This window comes from Tenrec ecaudatus, chromosome 13, assembly GCF_050624435.1.
Source record: "Tenrec ecaudatus isolate mTenEca1 chromosome 13, mTenEca1.hap1, whole genome shotgun sequence".
Classification (NCBI taxonomy): domain Eukaryota; kingdom Metazoa; phylum Chordata; class Mammalia; order Afrosoricida; family Tenrecidae; genus Tenrec; species Tenrec ecaudatus.
In genome coordinates this window covers 97,570,886-97,590,622 of record NC_134542.1, presented here as the reverse complement: position 1 = coordinate 97,590,622, position 19,737 = coordinate 97,570,886, and the positions used below count along the sequence as shown (strand labels likewise).

The window sequence follows — 19,737 nt, the reverse complement described above, 5'->3', positions numbered from 1 at the left end:
GGAGGTTCTCAACTACAGGACCAGGTCACCTGTGCTGTTCTAAAGCCTCATTTACAGAGCGCCTGAAAGATCACAGGCGCACGAGATGGTTGGGGAAGGGAACAACAGCAGTTACTGAGTGTGCAGTGCACTTGGCCCTGTCCAGCACTTCACGTGCATTGTACCATTTAATCTTCAAAATAATTCTCTAGAGCAAGTATCAGCAGTTCAGAGATTGCACAGAAGCTCAAAGAGAAATCTGTCCAAAGTCACTCTGCCCAATATGTAATAGAGTCAGGCGGAAAAGTGTCCCTTAAACATATATCTGAAAAATTAGGTTTTTCTCATTCCTCTGCCTCCATCACACTACCTATCCTGTTTGCTGCATCACTACTGTTTCCAGAAGCGTCATCCAAATCCACCCAAGTGTCCACCTCAGAATAATGGAATCAGATGTGCCTCCCACTTCCCCTTGGCTTCACATATGCAATCAAATGCTAAATCCAATAGATTCAATCCCCTTATGGTGAGAAGAACTGCGCATAGTGTACAGGACAGGTGTGTCTGCAGTCCCAAGACCATGGAGGTTCAGAGAGTGAGCAGAAAAACGCACAGGCTTACAACACAATCATCCTCTTGGTTAACATTTATTACAGAGAATGAGTGCAAAGCAGAATCAGCAAAGGAAAAAAGGCATATGACTTAAATCTAAAGGAGACCAATCACAAACCTTGAAGAGTTCTTGCCCACTGTATGTCAAAGTAGAATTGTGCTCCACAGGGTTTTCAGTGGCTGAAATTTGGAAAGTACATTGGCAGGCCTTTCTCCCAAGGCGCCTGCAAACAAATCTCACTGTCACGGAGTTGATCCCAACTCACAGTGGCCCTACAGGGCGGAGTCGAACTTCTGTTCCTCATATCTGAGACTATACATCTTTATGAGAGTTGAAGCACTCATTTTTCTCCCACAGAGTGAGGTTTCAAACTGTTGACCTGACAGTTAGCAACCCAATGCATAATTGACTAGGCCAGCAGGGCTCCCTCAAACTGCCAATCTTAAAGTCAGTAGCTGAGTGCTTAATAATTTAGCCTGTGTGTCTTATTCTGCCACTTAAAAGAAAGAAAGTCTGGCCCACCAAGCACCAAGGACGCTATTCCTGCTCGGAGCACACAATGCACAGAGAGGACCATAGGGTCAGCCCCACCACGAGACATGACGTCCCTCACTAAACCTTAGCGCTACAGGGGATAACACTGGAGACACCGTGCGGGAACAGTGCACAATCTGACCCCATCATGCTGAGGCGAAACACTGAGGACATGCAGCAGAGCAGAAAGAGGAGCAAAGTGACGAAATCACTCGGGAATACCAAAAATAGACTTTGCATGCAGAGTGTGGCATCCCATCAGACTCTACTGGCAAAATACTCACAAAGGCCCACAAACCTTGAACAATTTATAGGTTTCTCCATTTTTGTCAGTAACTTTCTTTTTCTTATTGTTATTTTGATTTTGTTTTTTGGGGTTGTTATTGTTTTGTTGGCTTTGACTTCCTTTGCTCTTTTATTTGGCTTGTCTGGTTTTTGCACTTAGTAATTTATCTGCATGTCTACCTAGATAAGAGAGGGAGGATAAATAACTTGGAGATGAAAAGAATGGGACCAATGGTTCCAGAGGGATACAGGAGAAAGGCAAGTGGGAGAAAGGAGGGGACAGGGAACCAACCCAGGGACAAGGGAACAACAAGTGAACTAAAATCAATAGAAAGAAGTATGTAGGATGCCTAGTAAGGCTTAATCAAGGGCAATGTACACTGTGAGGAATTACTAAACCCAAATAAAGGCCGAACATGATGTGGGACAAAAGGAAAGTAAAAGGAAATAGAGAAAAGAACCAGGAGGTAAAGGACATTTAGAGAGGTATAAATATATAGGTATGTAAATATGTAAATAGACTAATATATAACAATAGGGATATAGGCCTATGTACATATATTTATAGCTATGTATTAAAGTAGCAGACAGATATTGGACCTCTACTGAAGCCCTCCCTCAACACAAGAAGACTTTGTTCTAACAATCTGGCATTCTGTGATGCTCACCTTCCCAGCACGATCACTGATAATAAAATAGGTGCATAAGCAAATGTGATGAGGAAAGCTTATGGAGCCCAGCTATCAAGACATAGCATCTGGGGTCATAAAAGCTTGAAGATAAAGAAGTAGTCATCTAGCTTAGAAGCAACAATTCCACATGGAAGAAGCACACCAGCCTGTGTGATCATGAGGTGTCAATGGGATCAGGGATCAGCATCTAAGACCCAGAATAAAATCATACCAATTGTGAAGGGGAGCAGCGGGCATGGAGTGGAGACCTAGTGCCCATCTGTAGACATTTGGACATCCCCTTACAGAGAGATCACAGGGAAGAGATGAGTCAGTCAGGGTGCAATACAGCACCAATGAAACACACAACTTTTCCTTAGTTCTTTGGTGCTTCCTTTCCCACCACTATCATGACCTCAATTCTACCTTAAAAATCAGATTAGACCAGAGCGTGCACACTGCTACAGATAGGAGCCCACAACACAGGGAATCCAGGATAGATAAACCCCTCAGGGTCAACAAGGAGAGTAGAGATACCAGGAGGATTAGGGGAGGGTGGGGGAAGTAAGGGGGAATCAATCACAAAGATCAACATATAACCCTGTCCCAGGGGGAGGAACAACAGAAAAGTGGGTGAGAGGTGACAGAAGATGAAGTAAGATATGAAAATAATAATCTATAACTTATCAAGGGTTCATGAGGGAGGGCGGTTGGGGGAGAGAGGGGGGAGAAGTGGGGAGCTGGTAAGAGAGGTTCACGTGGGAAGAGAATGCTTTGAAAATGATGATGCCAGCATAGGTGCAAATATGCTTGACATACTGAATGAATGCATGGATTGTCATAAGAGCTATAAGAGCATCCAATAAAAGTACAGGAAGAGAGAGAAGAAAGCACACATCTTCACAAAGTCAAAAACAAACATATAATACTTGATTTGAATCCTAGCTCTGAGAATTACTTGCCATGAGACCTTGGGCAAGTCATACAACTCCTTGGAGCTTCAATTCTTCTCTGCTTTAAAGTGGGCTTGAAAGCTTCCCCAGCTTAATGAATGAAAACCAGGCAACCATTTAGGAGACTGAAAGAACACCAGCAAGATTGGATCCCAAGAAGAAGTCACCAAGGCACATAACAGTTAAATTATCCAACTTTGAGGAAAAGGAGAAAATTATGAGCAGCTAGGGAAAAACAAGCAATCACATATAAAGGTTCTCTCATAAGAATATGCTCAGACCTTTCAGCAGAAACTGTAAGGTCTCTCTCTCCAGGACTAGATTTCAGCCTCGGTCCTTGGCTCCACGCGAGAAAGATTTCACGCTGAAGCCGGGCTTGTGATCCAAGTGAATTTAATGAAAGTTCAAAGAAGCATCAGGTTTTACTCAGCACCCATAGGATTCCTTTGACCATGCGGCCTGGCAGGTCTCTCTCTCCGGTACTAGATTTCAGCCTCGGTCCTTGGCTCCGCGCGAGAAAGATTTCACGCCGAAGCCGGGCTCGTGATCCAAGTGAATTTAATGAGAGTTCAAAAGAAGCATCAGGTTTTACACAGCACCCATAGGATTCCTCTGACCATGCGGCCTGGAAGAGACTGCTCAGGGTCACGCAAGGATCTCTCTCCTTCCAAGAAGACGACCAGACCACCAAGCAAGAGAAGACAAGACAAGACAAGCCCCTCTCCCTCTCGGTCCCTGCCTTTTCAAGGGTTCCCGGGGGAGGCGTGGTGAACGACCCCAGGTCAATCCCATTGGCTGAACTGCAATCACCTGGCCCAGGTGGGCTGCTCCAGGTGTAACGCCCATCTCCACCCACTGGCGGGAAAATCCAGCTTTGTCCTTTGCTGGCTCTCCTGGGCATGCGTAAATGGACTTCCCAATTCCCTAAGCTAAGCTACCTAACAAAACTATGAAGAAAAGGAGAGAGTGGAGTAACATATTCAAAAAATTGAAGGAAAACAATGCAAACCCAAGAATACTCTACCCCAGCCAAATTATCGATCAAGATAGATGGAGAAGTAAGAATCTCCCCAAACAAGGAAAAACTCAAAGAATACATTAGAAGAAACCCAGCCCTACAAAAGATCCTTGCCGACCCAGTATGGGCAGAACAACACTCACGAAGCATAAATAAGAGACCACCACAAAGAACGACCTCACCCAGAGGGCAAAAAAACAGAAAACAGACCTCAAGATAGCATTGACTTAAATATAGAAAGACTTCAAAGGCTGCTGAAGTAAGCTTTTTAAAAAAAAGGCAAAAGGGGCATAGGGAAAAAGCTACGGTATACAAACATTCCTGGTTTATGCAGGGTAATATGCAGGGACCAGATCAAATACAAGGATACACATGGTACATAACTAAAAAAAGAGGTAGGGAGAGTAAAAAAAAAATTAGTAATAAAAGAGTAGCGGGGAAGCCGAGAAAGTTTCTCCTGAGTGCTTTGCCAGCACAACAGAGAGAGCCATACCTTGAAGACAGAATAAGCAGATGGATTATGGGTCCCCACTGAACTCTAGCCCTAATCCAAGAAGAGTTAGTTCTGATAAGATGACCCTGCTCGATTCTCATCTTTATGAAATGATCGTTGAAGATAAGGATGCTACAGCAAAGTGTGCTGAAGGAAGCAGATGATGCCCAGCTATCAGTTGGAAGGCTTGTATTCAAACAGCCAACTAAGTGAGGAGTCAAATGGTCCACATGGAAAAAGCATACCAGCTGTGTGATCAAGAAATAACAATAACAAAATTCAAATATGACAAAGGGAAAAAGTATCAGAGCCTAAATTTCGAACACCCAATTTGTAGACGGCGATGGGGGAAAGTGGGACCCCAAACCGATCTGTGGAGTATCTAGCTTAAGTCTCTTGCAGATCCCCACAAACCACGGGCAAGGGTCTCAAACAGCTTTACTATCAGAGATCATGGTAATTGTGAGTATATTGGATTGAACTTGATACTTGTTCACTTGACCTCCCTCCTGACCCAACCTGAAATTCTTCTAGGTACAAATACATTTTGTTTGTTCCATGACAAAATTTTATTCCCTAGCCTTTTAAATATTCACAGTGGTCTTTTCTTTCTTGCTCACTGTTTGTATTTTTATCTCTGTATTATTATATATTTTATCTTTACCACTTTAAAAAAAAAGAGTAGTGGGGCACATGTCACTAACCCACCCAAGGGGAGGGTATTGCTTGTGTCTCCACAGAGAAAGAGGGACCATACTTCAACCCAGTGCTCCAAGATGTGAATGCAATATGCCTGCGTGGAGTAGGGAACCACTGGAGAGGTCTGAGGAGCCGGCCCCAACACCAACAACTAAGTGGACACCTGCCCCTCCCGTCAGAAGAATTTATTTCAAAGGACAGCACTGAATCTACAGCTACGGAAGAGACATATCTGATCGGAGCACACAGGAGCAAATGAAGGGGGAGGAGGAGAGAGTGGAGCACATCATGACCCACCAGGCTGTGAGGACGATGTTTCCCATTAGAGCAGCCAGTCCACAGAAAGGAACACATGGCCAGCCCACTATGAGACATGACGTCCCTCACTGACCCATAACCCTACAGGGGACAACACTGGAGACACAGTGTGAGAATTGCACCCGATCGGATCCCGCCACACTGAGGCAAAACATTAAGGGGCTGCAACAGAACAGCAAGGGAACGGAGCGGCAAGGTCCCCAGGGAATGCTGAAGGTGGACTTTGGGGACAGGGCACGGTGCCCCAACAGACTGGACTGGAAAACACCCTTAACAACAAACAATCCTTGAACTAACGACAAGCTTTTCTTTCTTGTTGTGTTTTGATTTGTTTTGTATTTGTCATTGGTTTGTTGTTGTTTTGTTGTATATTGTTGCTTGGTTGTGCTCTGTCTTGTTTCTGTGCACGTTATTATCTCCGCAGGTCTGTCTAAATAAGATAGGCTGGATGAACAATTGGAGGAGAAAACAATGGGACCAACAGTTCTGTGGGGACATGGGAAAGGGGGAGGGGGAGGGAAAGGTAATGGTGTCAATAAACCCAGGGAAAGGGAATAACAAGCGATCCAAATCAGTGGTAAGGAGGGTGTGGGAGGCCTGGTAGGGCATGATCAAGGGTAATGTAAACAAGAGGAATTGCTGAAACCTTAGTAGGGACTGAGCATGATAGTGGAACAGGAGGGAAGTCAAAGGAAATAGAGGAAAGAGCTTGGAGGTAAAGGGCATTTATAGAGGTCTAGATAAAGACATGTACATATGCAAATGTATTTATACATGAGGATGGGGAAATAGATCTATGTGCGTATATTTATAGGGTTAGTAGCAGAAGGACATTGGGCCTCCACTCAAGTCCTCCCTTAATGCAAGAATACTTTCTTCTATTAAATTGGCATTCTATGATGTTCACCTTCCGACACAACCACTGAAGACAAAGTGTGTGAATAAGCAAATGTGGTGAAGAAAGCTGATAGTGCCTGGCTATCAAAAGAGATAGGTCTGGGTTTTAAAAGCTTGAAGGTAAACAAGTGGCCATCTGGCTCAGAAGCAATAAAGCCCATGTGGAAGAAGCACACCAGCCTGTGTGACCACGAGGTGCTGAAGGGATCAGTTATCAGGCATCAAAGAATAAAAAATCTTACCATAGTGAATGAGTGGAGGAGTGCGGAGTGGAGACCCAAAGCCTATTTGTAGGCCACTGGACATCCCCTTACAGAAGGGTCTTGGGGAGGAGACGAGACAGTCAGGGTGCGATGTAGCAACAATGAAAAATACAGCTTGCCTCTAGTTCCTAAATGCTTCTTCCCCGCTCCCGCCACTGTCATGATCCGAATCCCACCTTGCAAGTCTGACTAGATCAGAGGATGTACACTGGTACAGATGGGAACTGGAAACACAGGGAATCCAGGGTGGATGGTCCCCTCAGGACCAGCGGTGCGAGTGGTGAAACCGGGAGGGTATAGGAAGGGTGGGTTGGAAAGGGGGAACCGATTTCAGGGGTCTACATGTGACTTCCTCCCTGGGGGACATACAACAGAAAAGTAGGTGAAGGGAGACGTGGGACAGAGCAAGATATGACAAAATAATAATTTATAAGTTATCAAGGGTTCACGAGGGAGAGGTAAGTGGAGAAGGAAGGAAAAAAGTGAGGACCTGAAGCCTGAGGGGCTTGGGTGGAGAGCAAATGTTTTGAGAATGATGAGGGCAACAAATGTACAAATATGCTTTGCACAATTGATGTGTGTGTATGGATTGTGATAGGAGTTGTATGAGCCCCTAATAAAATGATTTTTTTTAATATATAAATAAAATTAGAATAAATAAATAAATAGAATGGAGTTGTAATGGCTAATCAACAATTATATTAATCAATCAAGAGTTGTAATGACTAACCAAATAAATCAGAAGACCTGCTAAGATCTGATATGAGATATTCAATAATAAACCTTCAAGGACTGACCACCCCAAGACCTACCAAATATGATCTACATGCCCTTGTAAGAAAGTTCATCTCAATGTTAATCCAGTCTAACCTTCAACTGTTCATCTTCTGCTCCTGTGCAAGACCACTAGAAACTATTCAAGTGTGCTCTCAAGACTTTGGGCCTTATAATACACATTGCTCAGACTGAAATGTCCTTTTCCCAAATCTTCCCCTACTAACTTTCCAATAGTCATTTTGGGCCCAAATAAAATGAAATCTTTAACAACTTCAATATTCTTTTTCCATTTATCACGATGTTGCTCATTAGTCTAGTTATAGAGATTTGTGTTTTATGTTGTGGTGCAATTCACACAGAAGACTGTGTTCTTTTATCTTCATCAATAAGTTCTGCAAGGTTCCCTAGTTTTCAGCAAATATAATTATGTTATTTGCATATTCCAAGTTGCTGATCAGTAGCTTTTATCCATAATCAATAACTTAGAAGCAATAGTCAGGAAATAAAATTTATTTCATAGGTCAAATGTACTGCAAAAGATTCTCTCTCTCTCCCCCACCCCCACTCTCTCAAAAGATCTCTTTAAAATATTAAGAAAGAAGTCACTTTAATGACTCAAGTGCACCTGATCCATGCCATGGTAATGTCTATAGCTTCATATGCATGAGATTGCTGGGCAGTGAATAAGAAGACTGAACAAGAATTGATACCTTTGACTTTTGATGTTGGCAAAGAATAAGGAATATACTATAAACTGCTAGAATAATGAATATATCTGTGTTGGAAGTAGTACAGCCAGAATGCTCATTAGAAGCAAGGCTTTGGACATGTCATCAGGATGGAGAAGTCACTGGAGAAGCCCATGATGCTTTGTAAACTAGGCAGTTCATCAAAAAGAGGATGACCGTCAGCAGCAAGGTGGCTTCAGAGTTGGGTTCAAACAGCATGAGTTCAACAATGAGTTCAAACATAATAACACTTGTAAAGAGGTACAAGATCAGACTATGCTTCATTCCATTGTATCAGAATTGTTTCTACAGCACCTAACAACAAAGGAAGGACACTTGAGGCCCAACTCAACACATTTCTTATAAAATGTCTACTGTAAAATAACCCTTTTTCCTCTGGGTTTTATGTGTACCCTCCTAATAACATACACTTTTGTGTTAGTCTGGGTAGATAAGGGAAACAAATCCATGGACACACATGTGTGTATAAGAAAGAGATTTATATACAAGAGTAACTGAACATTGAGAAAACATCCCAGCCCCGTCCAGATCAAGTCAGTAAGTCTGATATTAGCCCATATTTCCGATATCAATCTATAAATTCCTCTTCAGACTCACAAAACACATGCAATGATGCCGAATGCAGAAGATCACAGGCCAGTGGGTAGAAAATCTTTGGACCCAATGTTATTGGAAACATCTCAGCGCTGGCAGGGGTCTCTCTGCGGCTTCTTCATGTGGCTTACCTTCTACAATGCCTCCCAAGTTGTTTCCATGTGGCTTGTCTTCTGCAATGCCTCCCAGGTAGTAGCAGAGAGGGAGAATTGTCTTCAGCCTCCAAGAAGGAAGTACCAGATTTCCCAGAATTCTGAAAAGGCCATGCCCACAGAAGTCTCATTGGCTATCTCCAGATTAACAGCCTAGACTCCACCCCTACACTCTTAATCCTTAAACTGACACCAGATTAGGTGACTGGCCAACTTCATTCAAGTTATTTATCTTCTAATATTTCTTCTTCATTTTGGCTATCACGTGCTTAAGATCTGGATCATAAACAAGAGCCTTAAAGAAACATAATAATAACACTTAGAATTCTGACACCGTTTTTGAATACTACTTAGACACTCTTTCAAATAATGCATTAACAAAGTGGCTGCAACATTGGGCTCAAACATAGCAAGGATTTTTGAGGATGGAGCAGTACTAGGGTAGTGGTTGATTCTGTCATACATAGGCTTGCTAAGAATTGAAACTGGCTCTTTAGCCACTAACTACAATAATCTCAAATAATTTATGTACCCCCTATCTTAATCTATATTATCACAATGGCAATCAAATAAAAATGTTCAATAAGATGAAACATGTCTAAGAAAGTGATGACTTATTTAGATTATGTAATTGAAACAAACTTCTATAACAGAGAAGACTTCTATAAATCTGTTTTATAGAAAAATACTATTTTAATAACAGCCAAATCCTATCCATTCAAAAAATAAAACCTATCATTTTTTATTTCATTTTGAAAGATAATCTTCATTAATTTTTAAGTAATTCTATTTCCTAAACACTCAATATAAAAAATGATCACATGACCAAAATACAGCACTAACTATCTGCCAATGAAGTGAGGTATTTTACACAAACAAAAAAGAACTGATCGCTTTAGTTGGACTCGAGGATATGCCTAACTTTTAAATAGCAAATAGGAGAACATAACAAGCAAATCATATTTAAAATGGAGTGATCAAATAGTCTACTACAGTATTCAAGCACAAAGTGACATTCTGAATGAATAAAAGAGACTACATTACAGCTTTTCTGATATACATCTATTCCAAACATAAGAAAGGAGAAAAACAATAGCGACTCATGTACTATACAGATGCAAGCAAGTACAAAGTTAAAGAACAGCTGCAAAGATTACAGCGTGGAAGCACCTGCTTCCAATTTGTCTAGTATGTACTGTAAATAATACCTGCTTCCTTGGTTGGGAAGGCTTTGACTACGAGGAAATTGTGCGCTCTACTACTCCATTCCTGTGTGCACACAAAGAGCCTTGTGCTCTAATGTAGTTGTACTGAGTGACATTACAGCAATTGCAAAAATCAGGCAGGCAAATCTTAAGAAATAACAAGACCATGTTAATGACACAGCCTTGGTAAGTTCCTAAGGAAAGGATAGATGGGAGCATAACTTTCAACACTTGTAAGTCTTCACTGTGTTTATACAGCATGCATTTCAAATTGCATTATGGGAGGGGCTCCAACACTTGAGTAAGAAGCAGTGTTTAGACTCTTGGTAGGATATCATCTCTCTAAGTTTTGAAACTCTGACCTCCTAGTGTAAGACTTAAACCAATGAGTTAAACAGAAGCACACACATGTACTTTTCTAACTATCTGCAATAATAAAATGGCCTGTAGTTGAATTAACTTGAGTTGAGTCTCTTAAAGTTGTTCCAGCCTTTTCACCCTCATGAATGTCTGAGCTGACCATTAAGGAACACTTAACTACTACCAACTCCAACACCCATGGCTTCATCTTTTCTAATAGACCATATAAAGGATTTATTTTGTATCATCGATGTCTTTGTGGAGCTGGGGAAAACTAAGGGCCATCTCTAGAGAAACCTACTTACATACTTATGTATGATTTTACTTGCCAATGCAAGGTTTTTATTTTAGGTTTTCTAGTGTGTATCAAACTTTGGTTACCTTGCTCACATTCTCAAAGACTCCCTGGAAGTGTTCCCAGAGCCTAAATTTGTATAATAATTCCGCCTTGCTCCACCACTCATCAGCAGGGTACTCTTCCTGTACTTTCATTTCATAATCCCATAATGTTTTTTGCAAATTAGAAAACTTTATGTATCGTGCTATATTATTTATTTTCTTATGACCTTTTCCTATATGGTCTTGTAAGGAGGTAGGGAAATGATACTGATAGGATTCACCTGTTTGTTGTGAACAGGATTCCCTGGAACGCCATCCTGCTGTGTAAAAAAATGAGCCCTCTGAGCAACAGGGGTGGGGATCTATTGCCAGCAAGAGCCAGGATAGGGTTGCATCCTCTAAACCAAAGATCCCCATGTAGTGAAACTCCTGGATTCAAAACACAGCTATATTATCAGAGGAACAGCAGCAGAACCAGATGCTAGGGCAATGGGCTTTCGAACCCACAGAACCAGTAAAACGGAGTACTTTTAAGCAGAAGGCACCCTTGCAGATGGAGGTGTCTCTGGGCATTTAATTGGGGCAGTTGGGCTTGTTGGCCCACAGAGCTGGAGCTCAGTGCCTACAGATGGAGGCTTAAAACTGAGGAGCATGCTGTCGGGGCATCGACTGCCATCCCTGAAAGAACTCTGTAATATGTCCCTATGACTAATTCTATCCTGAGCATTTCTCCCCTTCATAACAAGTTCTCAACTGTGTGGCCATGACAATGGATATCGCAATCTAGATATAGAGTATACTACTTAAGACAACTCCACAATGACTATTTGTGTGTTGATCAAAGATATAGGGTAATGATTGTGGGAGATAAGCAATAGGTACCTGACTGTCAGGGGAAAAAAGATGTCTCACACTACTATTGTCTCTTTGTAGTATACACTTGAGAGTTTTGAAATACTGGGGAGAAACAAAATTTGGGGAAAGAGGGGCTTGTGGCCAAATATCCGCCATCTTCAAGCACGTGAAAGAGTCTAAAAGCAACTAGACATGTTTGGTTTTGCCTCAGAAAATTACACTGCCATCAAAAGTAGAAATCAAGATGGTGCTTCACATACAAAAGGCTCCCCGATGGAAATGTGATTCCAAGGACCGAAAGAAAGGCTCTGTCACTGAGAAGGGAATACTCAAACAGGACGTGGAAGATCAGCGGGGACAGATTGGTGATCAAAGCAGCAAATTGGGTGTGGGCGGAGATTAACACTACATGAACTTCAATCCTGGGTATCTGAAATAGGCCTTGGTATTGTAAACTGATACAGAGGAGTCAATTATGAGAAGAGTATTAATTTAATACATGTTGTAACCATCTTCAAAGAATATAATTTTTATGCAATGCTGATTTTCTGACAAGCCTCGGTTTGCAGGCATCCCTCAGTACTCCAGTCTCCCTGGCCGGCTTGCAGTTCAGGAAGCCCTGCTCTCTCCTTCCATCTGGTCTTTGCACAGGCTGCTCCTGGCTGAAATGCCCTGCAGTGAGCTGCATGTTCCAGCTACAGCTCATTGCCTCTGGCGATGAGGAAGAACTAGATCAGGTTCTTCAGTTACTTGATCTCAATCTGATTTCCTTTTCTCAAGAGCAGCCTACTTATGGACATTCCAACTCACATCAACCCTATAGGACTGAGGAAAACTGCCCCATCGGGCTTCCAAGGCTGTTATCCCCAAGGAAACAGACATGTTTTTTCTGCACAGTAGCTGGCAGGTTCAAACCCCCAACCTTTCAGTTAATGGCTGAGCTGCTACTCACTGTGCCACTAGGATGCCTTCCAAGATATCCCATAGTTTGCTCACCAGTGTATCCCTAAGGCTTATGTCACAGAGCCTGGCATGTTGTAAGTGCTCAATAAATATATGTTGAGTAGATGAATGATGAATAATACTATCAACCCAGTATTTTCATAAATTATGGTCTAAACTGAATCAGAGTGAACTTGCCAAAATATAACAAAACTATTTCTTTATCATGAGTTATTACACTACCTCCCTTGAGACTAAGGACAATAAGGAAATATTTAGCTCACTCCCAAGGCAGTATTCTCATACTTGTTTTATGTAAATATAACGCATTTTCAATAACTTTTAGCTTCACAATACACTAAAGAAATTTATTTCCCAGGACTGTTTTAAGATTTTGACAAGCCAAATGATTCTCAGTCACACTGCGGGTTATTAAGCTGAAAGAATATATGTTATCAGCATGAAGTTTAATGAGGATGCTTCGGTAATGAAGAAGTAGGGAGAGTGTCAGGAATAGATGGACAACTATTAGGACATATAAAATATTTCCAAATGTGTACATGAAGAAAAGACATGAACATGCCCAGGATAGGAATACTTTGTGTTTCTAAGAGACATTGAAGATTATAACGTTTCTTACAAAGACCAAACTAAAATCATATCATTGATAAGTGTAGCACCTTTTTATGATTATTCATTTATAGAGCCCTTATACAACATACTAAACAAGGAGGAAGGGGAAAAAATAAGAACAACACTCAGAATTAACTAATGTGCACAGGGACATTTAGAGGTGGTATTAGACTGAAATGTCTTAGCCTCAACCCTGAGTCTTATAAGCCTTAGCTTTAATTTAGGGCCCAATGTGAACTTTCACCCAAGACACCCACCCTCACAATGATTAGTGCCCACCGTGACTGACTCAGTCCATCCCTCCTCCACTGCCGAGACAAGGGTTACAGTAAGGAAAAGGTGAAGGGAAACGTGTAGGCCGAATTCTCCAAGAATGACTTTTCCTTATTAAGATTCATCTTGGAGAGGAGGTTTGACTATGGAGAAGACTTAGTCTAGTAACTGTACATGTTAAATTCACAAAAATTATTATGACTGTGTTTCAGTTCTATAAAATGATTTCATCTTATATTGTACTAAGAAATACTGTATTAAGTGATTTACTAACATTCCCAAATTGAGAAATTAGAAAAGTCAAGACAATCTTTATTTTTTAATATGAGAATTTTCAAATATCGATGAGAAGGGTTGCATGAATCATCATGACCCAGCTTCAGCACTTCTTACTTCAGAGTATACCAGCCTGCTGACCACGTAAGAAACAGGTCGTTCTCATCAAATAAACTTTACTTTTGGCTCTTCCTGGTCTATTAAACCTGTTCAATGGTAAGCTAACCCCTGCCCGAAGGTGAAAACTCAAGTAACCTTCATGATGTCTCTGATCACATCTTTGGTCACTTTAAATGGTAGTTGTCAATTTGGTAATTAAAATATAGCAGTCTCAGATAGAAGGGTGAAATTCGATTACAGACTATGCATTACATAACAGAGTTGTATCCATGGTAAAACCCTGGCTTCATATCAGCATTGTGGTTATGTAGGAAAATGTCTTAATTCTTAAAAAATACAAACTCAAGTACTTAGGTGTAAAATGTCATTCTCAAATACTTAAACCCTGCCCATACCCTCAAAGTAATATGTGACTATATATACATATATGACTTGTGGTAAAATGTTAATATCTGGTAAAACAAATGGAGGGCTCAAAATATTAGTTTCAAAATTACCTTAGGCCTAAATTTTTTTCTTAATTAAAAGATTAGACTTACGTAATCATCAAAATTCCAAAGTATATTTAATATTATTTTTAATAAGAAACCTTATTATCTTATATATTAAGATGTTCCCAAGAAAGGGCAATTCCAGATTTGCTCAGTTCAGTCATTCAGAAATGTTATGAGGACGTAAGGATTTTTCGTCTTTCTGTTCTGCCATATTTAGTGTCCTTAGCCAAGCTCACTGTCCTGATGGTCACGAGACTACAATTGTTACGTGTGTCATAATTAAACTACAGAAAAGGGAGTACCTTTTCCTATAGGTTTTTTCTTTTGAGCATGAAATCTTTATGATGTCTTCTTTGTGGCTGTCATTATTTACTTTTCTTCTTTTTAAGAGAACAATCATTTAGTCTGAAGCTTCCTAAGAGAGCCCTGGTAGCAGAGTGGTTACACGTGAACACAGTGTCCATAGATCAAAACCACCATCCACTCCCCAGGAAAAAGACGAGCTTTCAACTCCCGCCCACAGCTACACTCTCAGAAACGCACGTGTATAGTTCTGCACCATCCCATGCGGCCATGATGAGTCAGGATTGAGTCGATGGCAGTGAGTATGATTTCCATTGGTTTGGTTTATTTTTTAAGCTTAATAAAGGATAAGACAACTACAGCAACACATCACCTAGATGAGGGAAACCATGAGTCCGGGGTTTTAACGTTGAATATTTTCTTCTCCACTCATCTAGGGCCTAGTCTGAGATGGTCTGTCAGGGAGGCAGGGACAAGAGCTTTGTCTTCTCACTATAAGATATTCGCTGCCACCATTTTCCAGAACTGAGCTGACAATTGTGGAGAGAGGGAGGAGAGGTCAGAAGTATAGACCCGTCCTTATATAACTTATGTAGCAAAATTGCCTAGGACTAAGTGGACATGGGAAGGTTTTTATAAAGATTCTTCCTCTCTTAGGTAGCTTTTGTGCACTCTTCCGAAGCTCTGATGCTCCGATTATAAATGCTTGCCAGAGCGATGCTTCTCCCTCCCAGAGTTCCCTTTAGTTTTTCTAACCCTTGAAACTCTCCCCTTTACTACGGGATCCTCTGAAATTAGCAAGATCCCTTTTTAAATAATACTTAGCTGATGTTCAAGTCCTGGGATTTATATACCCTAGAATCGTACAAAATCAGCACAATTACTTCTGAAACCCCACCCTCCTGACACATAACAGATGAACTGTCACAGAATGAAACAACAGTTTTGTGCATTCCCAACTATGGGAGCCATGCATTCTAGCTGAAATGCCCTGTCATTACTAAGGTTGATGAAAGAGTCAGATCCTTCTGACTTGTGGGAATAGATTTTTAAAAATGCAACAGTCCAAAGACATTTCATAAAAATTTAACTGATGGAATGTCCCCCCAGCTTTTTATATCCAGATTTCCATAATTCTACATATGTCTATCACTCCCTTTGGCTATGAAAGCATCTATTGAATATTAGTGCCTTAAATCAAAGTTCCAGCTGATCTTTCTGTTACCATAGGAACTCTTTAAATAGTGCATATGTGTGTGTGTGTGTGTGTCCCGCTATATATATACATACACACACGCAGAGTATGCATAGATGAAGGAGGCCTGGTGGCACTGTGGGATGGGCATTGGTGCGCTAGCTGTAGATCAGCAGTTCAAATCCACTAGCCGCTCCTTAATGGAAAAATGAGGCTGACTGCTCCCATAGAGAGTTCCAGTCTCAGAAACCCTATAGAGGTACCCACAGTAAACTCTCATTAAATTTTGGACATTAAGATCATTTTGAAAATACCAATTAAAATGTTTCAACAAGCTAATGAAGCACTGGGGCATTCATTGGTCTAGGCTGGGAAATTTGGAAGACAGTTACTTGGCCAACTGACTGGAAGAGAGCCATATCTGTACCCATTCCAAAGAAAGGTGACCCAAATCATAGAACAATATCATTATCAGAAAGAGCAGAAGACTTTCCACTGACATCAAGAGTTACAGTCTCAGAAAGACGCAGGACAGTTCTACCCCGTCCTATACAGTCACTATGAGTCTGCATCGGTTTGATGGCCGTGAGTTGAGTTTGGTTTTTTTATCGTTAATATCATATGCAAGCAAACTTTGCTGAATTGAGCAGTATACTGCCAGAAGGTCCGGTCTAATGCGGAACAAGGGATAGCACTGCTGTCAGAGGATTTTGGCCAAAAACAGAGAAAACCACAAAGACATCTGCTTATGTTTTACTAACTATGCCAAGGCATTCAACTGAATGTTCTCTAACAAACTATGGATGACCTTGAAAAGAATGGTAGTTGCAGAACCCTTCATTGTGCTCGTGCAGAACTTGTACCTGGATCAAGAGGCAGTTGTGTGAACAGAACAAGGGAATTATCAGGAAAGGTGTGCATCAGGGTTGTATCCTCTCCCCAAACTTACACAATCTGTATGTGAAGAAAATCATTAGAGAAGCTGGATTTTATGAAGGTGACTGTAGCATCAGGTTTAGAAGAAGGCATACTAACAACCTGTGATATGCAGATGACACAACCTTGCTTGCAAACAACCTGTGATATGCAGATGACACAACCTTGCTTGCAAACATGAGGAGGACTTGAAGCACTTGCTGAAGAAAATTCAGGATGACAGTCTTCAGTTTGGATTACAACTCAGTGGAAAGATGACCAAAATCCTCACAGCTGGACCAATAGGTAACATGGTAAATGAAGAAAAGATTTAAGTTATCAAGGATTTTGCCTTACTTGAATTCACAATCAAAGCTCATGAAAGCAGCAGTCACGAAATCCAACAGCAAGCTGCGTTGGGTACATCTGCTGAACAAGACCTCTTTAGAGTATTGAAGAGCAGGAGGTTATTTTGAGGGTTAAATCATGGTACTGATGCAAATCATGGTACTTTCAATCACTTCGTGTGCTTGTGGGAGTTGGACACAGAATAAGGAAGAACAGAAGAGAACCAATGCATTTGAATTACGGTGTACAACAACAATTGTGAGCAGGCCCAGGCCTGAAAGGGCTTCATTCTATTGTATATGGGTCATCAGAATCAGAATGACGGGGCCTGATGGCACCTAACAACAACAAAAATGTCTCTGAGCCACTGGTTCAGAATGTTGAGGTTATCATCTTCCCTGACTACTGAAATACTAGTATTAGTGGTTTACATAATTGTTTTCTTTTTCTGTATTTATCCATCACCTCCAGGGTCTTCCTCTTTTTCGCTGCCCTTCTACTTTACCATGCATGATGTCCTTCCAGGGGCTGGCCACCCCCGGAAACCAGTCTAAAGTATGTGAGGTGAAGTCTTACCATCCTTACCTCTAAGGAGCATTCGGAATGTACTTCTTCCTAGACAGGTTTGTTTATTCTTTTGGCGGTCCATGGAAATTTCGATACTCTTCGCCAGCACCCTAATTCCAATGCATTGATTCTTCTTCGGTTTCCCTTATTCAACGTCCAACTTTCACGTGCATATAAGGTGATGAAAAATACCATGACTTGTGGGAGATGCATTCAAGCCCTCAAAGTGCCTCCTTGCTCTTCAGTGCTCTAAAGAGGTCTTGTCCAGCAGATGTACCCAATGCGACTTGCTGTTGGGTCTCGTGACTGCTGCTTCCGTGAGCTCGGACTGTGACTCCAAGGAAGCCAAAATCCTTGACGACTTCAACCTCGTCTGCGTTTATCATGTCACCCATTTGTCCTGTTGTGAGGATTTTGATCTTCTCTACACTGAATTATAATCCATATTAAAAGCTGAAATCCTTAATTGTAATCAGCAAGTGCATCAAGTTCTCCTCACTTTCAGCAAGCAAGGCTGTCATGTGCGTATTGCAGATCAATAAGCCTTCTTCTAGTACTGATGCCACAATCACCTTCATGGAATCCAGGTCTCAACACAGATGGAGTAAGTATGATGAGAGCATACAACCTTGATGCACACCTTTCCTGATTTTATTTATTTATTTTTTTACATTTTATTAGGGACCTTTCCTGATTTTAAATCATGATTTAAACCCTGATTTCCTGTTTTAAACCATTCCCTTGTTCTGTTCACATAACTGACTCTTGATTCAGTACTAGTTCCACACGAACACCATGAAGTGCTCTGGTGATCTTCAGCAAAATTTAGTTTGCATGTCATAGTAATAATATTTTTATAAAATTTGGGCATTCTATTTTAGGTTATCTTTCTTCTGAATGGGTACAAATATGGATGTCTTTTGGTCAGTTGGTCAGCTAGCTGTCTTCCAAATTTCCTGGCCTACATGAGTAAGTACTTCCAGTGCTTCATCAGCTCTTTGAAACATTCCAATGGGTATTCCATCCATTCCTGGAGCCTTCTTTGGGGCTACTGCTTTCAGTGCAGCCAGAACTTCTTCCTTCACTGCCATTGGCTCTTGCTTATATGCTACTCCTGAAATGGAGAATATTTTAGGCATTATATTTTGTTTCCCAAAAATTGTGAATTTTTACATTGAGGCACTTTCATTTTTACAGTTTTTAATCTGATCATCTGTTTACTAAGATCTAACACATTGGGCAAAAATAGGGGGAAAAACAAATCAAATCAACTGTGGGGTCAATATTTTAATATTTATTAAAAATTACTTATGTTTCAAATTCATTACAGAAAACATCACAGCTGTGCGACATAGCAAAATGTGTATCACTAAGAATATTAACAAATTGAATTTACATATTGGTAATTATTTCCTAAAGAGTAATTACTAGATTGAGTCAAAAAGTACTGCTGAGGGGTGGAGGATTAGGAGTGTAAGCTGATGTTCAAAGAGTTCAAGAAGGAGAATGTTTTCAAACTGATTGTGATAGCAATTGTACAACACTGCTTGATGTGATTGAACTATGGAATGATATAATATCTATATTAGCTCTCAAGAAATTAGTTTTTTTGGGGGGGAAAAAAAGTACTGCTACTGAATTGGTACTTTCCAAACAATACGTTTAAGCATTTCTCTGCCGTCAGTTGATGGCTCCTGACAGGTTCTCTCAGTAATACACACATCTTAGTCTCATTAGGGTATGCGATGTAGTCAGTTACTTAATATAGACAGGCCTTCTAGTCATAATCCCTTCTGTGATGTACTGTAAACAGGCATAGACCACTGGACTTCTGGCTATAATCCCATTTTGAGTGATGTTATACGAATGAAGAGAAGTAAAGTGGGATGTATTCTGAGTCTCCACATTAGAAGAGGG

At 40.9% G+C, this 19,737-nt stretch overlaps 1 protein-coding gene across 11 annotated transcripts in view; it reads right to left on the bottom strand.

The window, feature by feature from the left end:
* The window catches only part of QTMAN (queuosine-tRNA mannosyltransferase), a 459,649-nt gene that overhangs the window by 392,563 nt on the left and 47,349 nt on the right, over positions 1-19,737 (bottom strand). Inside the window, exon 1 of one of the 11 annotated variants that reach the window (XM_075529858.1) lies at positions 8,975-9,072. The exons of the other annotated variants lie outside the window; for them this stretch is intronic. The gene's annotated coding sequence lies outside the window, so the exon portion shown is untranslated. Of the gene's footprint in view, positions 1-8,974; positions 9,073-19,737 lie in introns of those variants that run through there. 11 annotated transcript variants of the gene reach the window in all.